Below are 11,060 nucleotides of genomic sequence, written 5' to 3'. Positions count from 1 at the left end.
GAAACCACCAGTATTTTTTTGAGACATAAGGTTCGGCAAGAACTAATAAAAAGCTGGAATATAGTCAATTGCCAACATTATACAAAGATTCCAGTTTGGTTATCGCCACTAGAGGCAGTCACATATCCCAATCTGTATAGGAAAGATAAAGCTATTATATATAAAGACATCTTGACAGAAGAAGGTCACTTAAAAAAAAAACCAGAGTTAAGACAACAAAGAATAGCCTGGAATGGTAGTCCTATCTCCAGATACAAGCAAGATACATGAAGGATAAGCAAGAGTGGGGTATTAACTGACAAGACACGGGGTTAGAAAAAATACTGCTAGGCCCGGAGAAAGAATATCTATAAATACTTGTTGGAATATAAGCTATATGAGGAGCAGGTTAAAGAAACAATGGTGACATGGGCAATGGATTTAGGATATAATATAAATATGGATCAATGGCAGCAAGTATGGGAACGAAATAACAAAATTACACTGGCGACATCATATAAAGAAAACCTGTATAAGATGGTTTACAGATGGCATCTGCCTCTGGCCAGATTAGCCAAAATGTATAACGGATACTCACCTATGTGCTGGAAGTGCAAAAAAGAAAAGGGCACATTTTTTCATGTATGGTGGACATGTAGAGAAGCACAGGTGTATTGGCTTATGGTCTGGGAATGGGTAATATATTTCTATTAGGCAAAGCATCCAATATAAACCTGAGACATTATTATTAGGAATATTAGGAAAAAACGTAAATAAAGGTGACATATATCTAATCATACACATGGTAACGGCAGCAAGGATTCTATTTCCTCAAACGTGGAAAGCAATGGAAGCACTGAGTGGGGAAGCACTAATAAAGAAAATTATGTATTGTGCAGAACTAGACAAGATAACTAAAAGACCAAAAAATCAGGAAGAAACAGAATTTTATCGAATCTGGAATAAATTCTACAAATGGAGGGAAAAAAGAATGGGGTCAACAGCAAAGATATAAGTAGAGGCAGATACTAGATATCATATGTAGTTAATGTATAGTATGGACTGACAAGACGGAGATGTATATCAATGACAATTTACCATATTCAATGTTTTTAATCTTTTTCTTTTGTAGTCAATAAAAAATTTAAAAAAATTGCATTTCCTCATGGACGTTAACAAAGTTGAGAAAGCCTTGAGAAAAAGAGAAGCTCATAACTACTTGACAAACATTCTAGGGAAGAAAAAGATTTTATTCCATGAAGACAAGCTGAAAGGAGTGATTTGAACTTAATGAGTCAATTGGAATTAGGATGGATTTTTATTGTTTGATATTTGTAATTGAAGTCTTAATCTAAGGTTTGAAAATGTATTCTTTCTTTATATATAATGTTTAAGTAATTCCTAAAGTTTGTAAAATATTATTGAAAGTGTATTTGAGAGTATCTATATTAAGAGAAAGTTAAAGAAAAAGATGTATTAGTTTAAAGAAAAGTAGAGGTTTAAAAAATTATTCTATGAGGGTAATTTGGAGGGAATGATCTAAATTTAATAGTGAACGTTGAAGTATGCAGTTAAGAGGAAGTTTAAAAAAGATGTATTAGAAAGTTTTGATTTTAGAAATGCTTTTAAAGAAAAGTTTAATGTTTTAAAATGGATGAAAAAAAGTATTTTTCCCTTTAAGGTTAAAGAATCTGAAAGAATACAATGAATTTTGTTAATTAAATGGTAATAGTTTATAAAGATTATAAAGATTATTAAATGCAAAATAGAAATACATATTTCCACAACAAGGAAGATAAAGCAGAAATGCTTAAAACTGATTATTTTATTCAAAGAATATGTTTAATTATGTTTTTTATTTGAATATTACTTCTGAATTTTGTGCTTGTGATAAAAAAATGAAACTTTGGTTTTGCCAGTTAGATTTGGTGTTATAGAAATGGCTAGTTATATACTAATGTATAAAAGTAAAAAGTTGAGGCTGTAATATTATCTTATAGTGTGCTTGTAAGGACCTGCTTCATCCCAAGAAAGCAGAACTCTTGGAACAGATTCATCCTGAAAGGAACTTTTATTAGGAGAAGTTGACAGCAGGAATAGAAGGCAGGAGCTGAGGGTCTCCCATTCAAATCAATAGGTTAAAGGAGCAAAAAGCAAACCCCACCCCAACAGTTCATCTGGTCAGTTCAAATGGGCCAATCCCCAGGTGTTAAATCTGCTGTGGGAACGAGGCTGATAAGACTCCATTCCCAAGGTGTGAAAAACATTGTTGGGTCTTCACACCGTCTCTTCCACAGCGTGAGATAAGCCAGATCGCTGGAGGCACATTTCTTTCTCACCCCAGGTTGGCACCAAGGGGAGAATAGTTCAAAAGAGCAAGCAAATAGAGGAAGTGGAGAGGATTCATTGTAGCAGGTAAGCGAAAGGGCAATATACATATAATTCCCCAAAAGCCTCCCCCCTCCCACCAGGAGTGTGGCAGAACCCATAGAAAGAAAAAGAAAAAAAGCCTCCCCCCACCAAAGAAATGGGTTCTGACAGTGCTAAACAGTCGGAAATCAACGCTTTTTTTTCCCTTTCCTCCCTTGTACCTATTTTCTTTCCCCATTTTTTTCCTTTCCTTAATTACCTATTGAGGAAAGTTAGCCCAAAGAAGGAAATATTAAAAAGGCAGAAAAATATATTTTTCCTCAAAAGGACTTTTTAAAACCAAACCTGGCTCCAAATCTATCTCTCTGCCTCAAGCAAGACTTTAGCCCCATACAAATGCAGATGTAAAACCATCAGAAAGTTGGAGCCAGAGCAATCAAGAAGACAAAAGAAGATCTGCATACCCCACCCAAACTCTAGGAGTCATTAGCCCCATCACCTGGGAAGCAGGATATGATAATAGAATTAAACCACAGATATCAAGGCCTAGACAAACACTCAGAAACAGTCTCAAGGTTTATGCCACAGGAACAGGAAACTATTCCAAACAAGGCTAGAGGGGGTATAAAAGCCTACTACCCCATGTGCTCAGTCTCTTCTCTCCTCTGTACGTTCCTGAAGACCATCTTTCTGCAATAAACTGTAACCTTCTTCCCAAAGCAGTCACCATGTTTGCTTATTTATTCCCGGCTTGGATGAACCAGGATGAAGGCCTTACTTCTATCAATTTGGCGACCATGAAGGGACTCCAAGCTAACCTCTCCAATGGACTGAGACTGGTAAGCCCCATCTTGCCGGCAGCAGACCCCCTTATGTCTGTGGATGGGTTTCCCAGGCCTTGCCCATGTGGAGCTAGGGTAGTAAAGGGAGTTTTGAGAGTCTGAACTCAAGGGCTGCTTTGGAAAGAAGGTGAAGGTGAGTTTAAAGCCCAGAGGAACAAAGAAAATGTGTGTATTTCTGTTTGGGTGAGTGAGAAGACTTTTTTTTCCCAATCACAGTTGGATTTTGCTGCTTCTAGTCTTTCCTAGCCGCAGAAAGGATCTGTTTAATTGGCAGAACCTGGACAGCATGGGGGTTTGGCCAGAGCACAGAACCTTTTGTTAGGGAAAAGGGAGAGACTGTGTGAAAATGAAATGGAATGAGTGAATGAAAGAATTGGATTTGGGCAACTAGCTGGTAAGGCCCTGTAAGCAAAGCAAAGTTAGGAAATTAAGCCCCAAGAAGGGAGTGACCACCTACCTCTGAGAGCAGGTGGAGGTGCCCGCGGACACTGGAGGTCCAGGTGTCCGTAAATGGTGGGGTAAAGCCGGCCGGTCGAAGAGTAGCCTGTACCTTCTGAGGGAAACTGGAAGGTCTCTGCAGACCCCTTTTTGGTCTGAAAACGTGGAGGATCCCTCAGAGGAGCCCACGAACTCTGAGAGGGATCCAGAGAAGCTCCGTGAGTCCCCTTTTTTTGGACTCACAAAATCGTGATAGTAGGAAGAAGTCTCACAAGGAGACTTCTGACGGATCGTGCCCTTTAGTGGTAGGGAAATCCCATTATAGAAACATGGGAAGTTCTAATTCAAGGCGGAAGTAGGTTTCCCCGTTGAGAGCTTGCTCGTAGCCTGGGACAGGAATCAGCTACCCATCCAGGCCGGAATGGAAAAGAGGTAGATAAAGAAACTATATGGGGGAAAAGAAAAAAAAAATACAGACTTTGCTTAGGGCCTTGCTGGGAACCCAATTTGGCTAAATAAAGGTACTTAAAAGAGAAAATAAGAAATAGTGATTCTCTCTCTCTCTCTATCTCTCTCTCTCTTCTCTATGCAACCACGTGGTATGTTTAAAATATGTGCCTTCCCTAACTTGAGTTATCTGAAATTTATGGTGGGAATGACTAGGATGTGTAAAACTAAGACTTCTGTTCTCTTGTCTTTGTGTATATATGTTTGTCAAAGTCTGTGCATGAGAGGTAAATGTGACTGTTAACTGTTTCAAATCCAAAGAAAAAAGAATTTTAAATTCTGCTAGAAATTATGCTTAAAAATAAGCCACAAAAAGGAAATACCTCACTCTGTTTGTCTGGCCAACAAACAGAGTGAAGAAAAAAAAATGTGTTTGTTTGTTTCTCTCTGTGTCCTCTTAAGAACAGCCTTAAGTTAGCAGGAGGGAATGTTTTAAGTTCACCTGCTAGAGGGACCGTGGAGGTCATCTAGTCCACAGGTCGGCAACCTGCGGCTCCGGAGCCGCATACGGCTCTTTGAGCCTTCCCCTGTGGCTCCCAGCCTCCTCTGCCTTTGCAGAGAGAGACAGAGACAGAGAGAGGCAATTGCACTTCCCTGCTTCTCTCTCTGTGTGTGTGTGTGTCTCTCTCTCTCTCTCTCTCTCTGTGTGTGTGTGTGTGTGTGTGTGTAAAAGAGAATGCACTCACAGTGTTCTCTGAGGAGCTGAAAAGCTTACTGGGCGGAGCTCCTCCCTTTGCTGCGTCTCTGCAGGAAGCAGGAAGCAGGAAGGGCAGGAGAGAGCTAGCTCGCCCAGCTAGGCTGACTCAGGAATTCTGGGAGTTGAAGTCCATGAGTCATAAAAGAGACGAGGTTGCCTACCCCTGAGCTTGTTGGTCAACAGCTTGAAGCTTGCCAGGTGAGCAGCAGATAGGAGGGGGGGGGAAAGAGAGAGAGAGAGAGAGAGGGAGGGAGGGAGGGAGAGAGAGAGAGAGAGAGAGAGGAAAGAAAGAGAGAAAGAAAGAGAGTGGGGGAAGAGGAGTGGCAGACCAAGGGCAGATAGAGAGGGAGGGAGGAAGAGAGACAGAGAGAGAGAGAGAGACCCTTTTGACATCTAAAATGAAGATAACACTGCATATATCCTTTTTTACCTGTGTGTATATGTAATTTTATTCTCTTAAAGCATTCTCTTGGTGATCATTGTTTTAATAGTATGAATATTCCCAAGAGTCATATTTTTACTTTTATTTTTAATGTGTATATATACATATACATATATACACACACACACACACACACACCTATAATAAAGGTAAAAAAGGATATATGCAGTGTTATCTTCATTTTAGATATCAAAAGGGTTTTGCGGCTCCCAGTGTTTTGTTTTTGGTGGGAAATCGGTCCAAGTGGCTCTTTGAGTGTTTTGGGTTGCCTACCCCTGATCTAGTCCAACCCTCTGCTCAGGCAGGAAACCCTATATGAACGTTATCAAATGCCTTACTGAAGTCCAAGAAAATTATATCCACAGCATTCCTCTAGTCCACTAATTTTCTAACTGGGTCAAAGAATGCAGTTAGATTTGTCTAGCATGATCTGTTTAACAAACCCATGTTGGCTTTTAGTAATGACTTTGTTTGCCTCTAGGTGTTCGCTGATTATCTTTTCCAGAATCTTCCCAGGTATTGAGGTCAGGCTGATAGGTCTGTTGTTTCCTGGATCTATTTTTATTTTTGAAGAAGGGAACTACATCAGCTCTTTTCCAGACCTCTGGTAGTTCCCCAGTGCTCCAGGGTCTTTGATAAATATAGTTCAGTGGTTCTGAGATCACATCTGCCAGTTCCTTGAGAACTTTGGGGTGTAATCCATCTGGTTTTGGTGATTTGAACTCTGCTAGGCTGGATAAGTGCTCACTTACCATTTTCTTGCCTATCTTAACTTGTGTTTCTAATCTATTTTTCTTATATAGTACTGTTTTTGATAAGTTGGACTGTTTGCTTTTTTATTCTTTTGACTGTGGTCACAAGCCTTAGTTCATTTTGAGCCTTAGCTTTCTTCACCTCATCTTTGCAGGCTCAGACTATTTGCTAATATTCTGCTTTAGTTATGTGTTCCTCTTTCCACTTTTTAAGTTTATTGAAATTAGCTCTCTTAAAGTCCAAGACTCTAATTTGACTGTTCTATTGTCATGTGTTTCCTGTGTACCTTAGTTAGCTGACTAGCAAAAAGTTCATCTATTTCTCCTTTTATAGTGATCCAAATGCATTCAAGACAGTTTTCACACTGTTGTGCCCTAATTCTGTAGATATGTAGTTATTTCTTATATAGAGAGAAACTCTGCCTCCTCTTTTATGTGGTCTGTTCCTTTTAAACAATTGAAATCCCTCTAGTTGAGTATTTCATTTGTGGGTTTTATCCCACCATGTTTCTATAATGACAACTATATTATATTTGCCCTCATTCTTTATGACTGACACCTATGTGTTAGTCCACTTTGTGTGACACTATTAAAAGCTTGATTTTGCTTGATAGCATGGTTGATATTCTTGTCCACACACATCTATGTTACTTGCACTGCTAACCCTGTAATTTTTTGATCTCAAGTTAACTCACTGTCCCTTGTTTAGTTTAAATATTCCTCCAGAAAAATCTGTGAGTTTATTGCCAAGTAACCCAGTCCCTTTCTTTGATGAATGCAAACCATTTTTTGTACATTTGTTTCATTGGAATGCCTTTCATGGTTTCCAAAATTGTCACTTCTGAGGTTTTTTTGGTCAGTGTCTGTTGTTGGGTTAATTTCCTTCTCAATTCTGTCTAAAAGGTGTTAATTTTTGTTCCAGGGGGAATCCAGTGTTAAATTATTTTATTGTTGTGGTGTTTTATTCTAATCCTGTCAATCCTAATTGCTGTTAGCCAGTGTGTGCATTCCTTATAGCCAGTGTGTGTTAAGTGTTTGTGAATCAGACTAGTTTGTATTGGGTCCTCTTTGTGTTTGCCAAGATGTTTCCACTTTGGGGGAGAACGGAGTGTCCTGCCTGCTAGGTTCCTGCCCCAAGCTCTGGAAAATCATTCTGCAATGTGTTATAAATGAGTTTGTGTCCTAAATGGGTTTTATCTGTCTATCCTTTTCCTGAAAAATGTGTGTGTATCTACAAGAGCCGTTTGAAGCTCAAATCTGCTTGTGTGGGGAAATAATTTTTTAAAGTTACTTTTCTTATCCTATCACTTACTGGTGAAACTACTATGAAGCTTTCTGAAACATAAGCATTTTCCAATCTCTGAAATAATGTGATCTATTTTAGAATAAATGTTAAAGGCAGATCCTCCTACCCTTGGCAAGTTGCACATCTTAAAATATTAGGCTTTTAAAATTATTTGAAGTTTTTAGCATTCTCAAGCTGCCTAGCATTTTTTTTCCTTCCAAGTTGCAAGTTCTTGTCCTTAATATGTTGCAAATGGTCAAGTTCAAAGGTGAAACATTTCATTTTGTTGTTCCCCATTTGTCTATCTGTTTCTTTAATAACTGCACTATTAATGCCTTTTCAAAATGCCTGCAAGCTACCCCCCTTCCAATTTTTTTCCCCTGCCCTTTGTTCTCCATACCTTTTGTCTGCCTCTCCTGGGAGAGTCCACCCAGGAATGGGGGGGGGAGACCTTGTTCTTGTATCTTTTAGCCCTGCAATCCTCTCTCAAACCTTTGGAAGCAGAACACACAGACCCAGATGCTTCCTCCATCCATTTGAGCCATGAAATTGGGTTTTGAATCCAGCCATCCACTAAAAAGCCACCAAACAATCTAAGTGGAATATCTTCCCAAGTCCTACCATTTACCCAGATGCCTGTGAGAGCTGCAGAAGGAAGGAGTCCTGGAGCCACTGATGCCATGTGAAACCTCAGAAGAGAGAATTAGACTGTGGGGGGAGGGTGGAAACTCATTGTAAACTTTTCTTTCTTGCCCTATTTGTATTGTAACAAGCCAGTTGAATGTATTAATGGAGAAATGGCATTTAGGAATAGATGGCAGAACAAGTACTGAACACCATGGACTTCTATCTGGTGGGAGGGAAAATTTATCCAGAATGTTTGTATTGACTATTTTGTAAAAGTGCACACACACACACCATTCAGAATCATACTTGAGTCTATCCCCTCCACATACCTTTAGTAAAGTTCCTCAGGCTGATTTTTGCTCTATTGCACCAAAGCTTGGGATCAACTCCCAACAGATAACAAGGGGGAGGGAACTAGGCCCCCTCAGGTGATTTGCAATTCATATGCCCCGACTAAGGAAGCAACAGGAAAAATCCCAAACTTCAGCCCTGAATATCTTGCACTGGTGAGCCCAGATTGGGATTCCTAGAGCTCAGTATGTGCAATTTAAAGACAATTTAATAGCCTGGCATATTGGCTAACCTCAATTGGGCATTACAAACCTGAATGCACTGAATTAAGAGCTAAGGCAGGAAACAACCCTTGAAATTGGGCAGCCAGTGGTCATGTACTAAGGAAAACCATGGCTGTGAAGAATTTTGGGAGGTATACAACCTGACTGAAAGCTAAAGGTGACATCCAACATTTGAAAATTATTGGCACAGAATATTGGACACTATGAATTTCTTTTCCACTTAACAAAATTTTGCCCTGCCTTTTAGAACTTTATGAGTGTAAGCTCCCCTTTTGGGAGCCACTAAAGGGATCTTTTTCTGCTGCCTCCATTAATGTCTTATTTTTCTGGTTTTTTTGTTTAACAGTTTAAAAGCTTGCCTACCAAGTCTCCCTGACCAGATCAAGTTTAATGTTGTGCCAATAAGTGTGTCATAATTCACACTTAAGGCACAAAGTGGGGATTGAGGGAAGTTAGCCCAAAGAAGGAAATATTAAAAAGGCAGAAAAATATATTTTTCCTCAAAAGGACTTTTTAAAACCAAACCTGGCTCCAAATCTATCTCTCTGCCCCAAGCAAGACTTTAGCCCCATACAAATGCAGATGTAAAACCATCAGAAAGTTGGAGCCAGAGCAATCAAGAAGACAAAAGAAGATCTGCATACCCCACCCAAACTCTAGGAGTCATTAGCCCCATCACCTGGGAAGCAGGATATGATAATAGAATTAAACCACAGATATCAAGGCCTAGACAAACACTTAGAAACAGTCTCAAGGTTTATGCCACAGGAACAGGAAACTATTCCAAACAAGGCTAGAGGGGGTATAAAAGCCTACTACCCCATGTGCTCAGTCTCTTCTCTCCTCTGTACTTTCCTGAAGACCATCTTTCTGCAATAAACTGTAACCTTCTTCCCAAAGCAGTCACCATGTTTGCTTATTTATTCCCGGCTTGGATGAACCAGGATGAAGGCCTTACTTCTATCACTATTTTTATTTTTCTTTGTATTTTAGACATTGATTAAACAAGAAGTCATTAAACATGAGAGCCAACTTAAAAAAAAGACTCTTTCTTTGTCAACAGCTGTCTAAGATAGGACATCACTAGGCAGTCACTGTTTGCAAGTGCTCATCTGGAGTCACTTTGTTGCTTAGTTTGGAACAGAAAACGTTAAAAACATTACTTAGTTTGTTCTCACAAGGTCCTATCCACTGCTGCTCTGCCATGTTTTCTTCTTGTCTGAGTCAGAAAGAAATCAAGCTGCTTCCTCTATATCAGGGGTCTTCAAACTTCGCCCTTTTATGACTTGTGGACTTCAACTCCCTGAATTCCTCAGCCAGTATGCCTGGCTGAGGAATTCTTGGAGTTGAAGTCCACAAGTCATAAAAGGGCCATGTTTGAAGACCCCTGCCCTATATGCTCTTAACATGCGACTAGAAGCTATGTTTTTCACAGAGTTCTTTCACCCAACAATCTAGGGGTAGTAACTGGAGGCTTTCTCTGGGTAATCTTTAAATATGACCAACTGTGGGAAAAGTCACAACCATTTGCTATATAGGATGGGATTTTTAAAGTCCAACATTTTGTCTGCTAATTTTTTCTTCATCTGAAGCTAAGCTTCACATTACTGAGGCTAGGATGCAGTTGTGTCATGTGATAGAAAAACAAAGATCAATATAGCATTCTGCACCATATGACTCTAAGCAAGAGAAGGCAAAACCACATTTTCTCTGAGAATCCAAATAATGTATTTTTTTCCGCTTTGAAACCCACTCCAGCCAGATTGCCATCACTAGCATGTGATGGTTTGGGACTGGCCACCCAGCCCTGGATCACTGTAAATGTGGCAGGATTCATGATCTGTCTTCTGATTGTGACTCATGGCTTGTCTATGCCTGTACTCATTCCAAAACAGTAAAAAAGTGATCAGCTCCCCAAACACTTGTCACTTGCATTTCTTCATATCAGCCGAGCCTTGCAAGCACGTTGATAGGTATGCAAAGAATTATCAGTCTTAAAAACATTTGTTCAAAATTTGAGCCCAAGTTTGCTTTCACATTTCTTTTGTGGCACAAAATCCTTGAACATAGAATAATAGAGTTGGAAGGGACCTTGGAAGTCTTCTAGACCAACTCCCTGCCATTTCAGACCTGGCCTGGAAAAACCCGGCCGACAAGTACTGGTAGATGGCAGAAAGAAACACGGTCAACTAATTCTTCATTAGCATTTTGTGGCCATTTGGACTTTTGCAGCGTGGTACAACGTGGGCATGGCACAGGTTCCGCCCTTTAATTTGTGCTAGTGAAGCAAGAGAAGAGACGGCCTCTCCTGTAGACCAGGTGGATAGAGTTGGGTGTTCTTCCCACTGCCAACAATGTCCCATCCGTTCCCAGAGGCTGGTTGTTTAAACCTACAATAACTTCCACTTCCTGAGAGTTGAGAATGGGGGCTAGTGAAGCTCTACTGTTAAAGGAAGCAGAATGAATGCTGTTATTTCAGAACTGTTATAAACAGGATTTTTGCCCAGATTCTGTCTACCTTTGTACTTCCGGTGTATGGAAGCCAT

Source organism: Crotalus tigris, unplaced genomic scaffold, assembly GCF_016545835.1.
Source record: "Crotalus tigris isolate CLP2741 ecotype Arizona unplaced genomic scaffold, ASM1654583v1 scf7180000024339.11422700, whole genome shotgun sequence".
Taxonomy (NCBI): domain Eukaryota; kingdom Metazoa; phylum Chordata; class Lepidosauria; order Squamata; family Viperidae; genus Crotalus; species Crotalus tigris.
Note: the sequence above shows the minus strand (reverse complement) of the source record.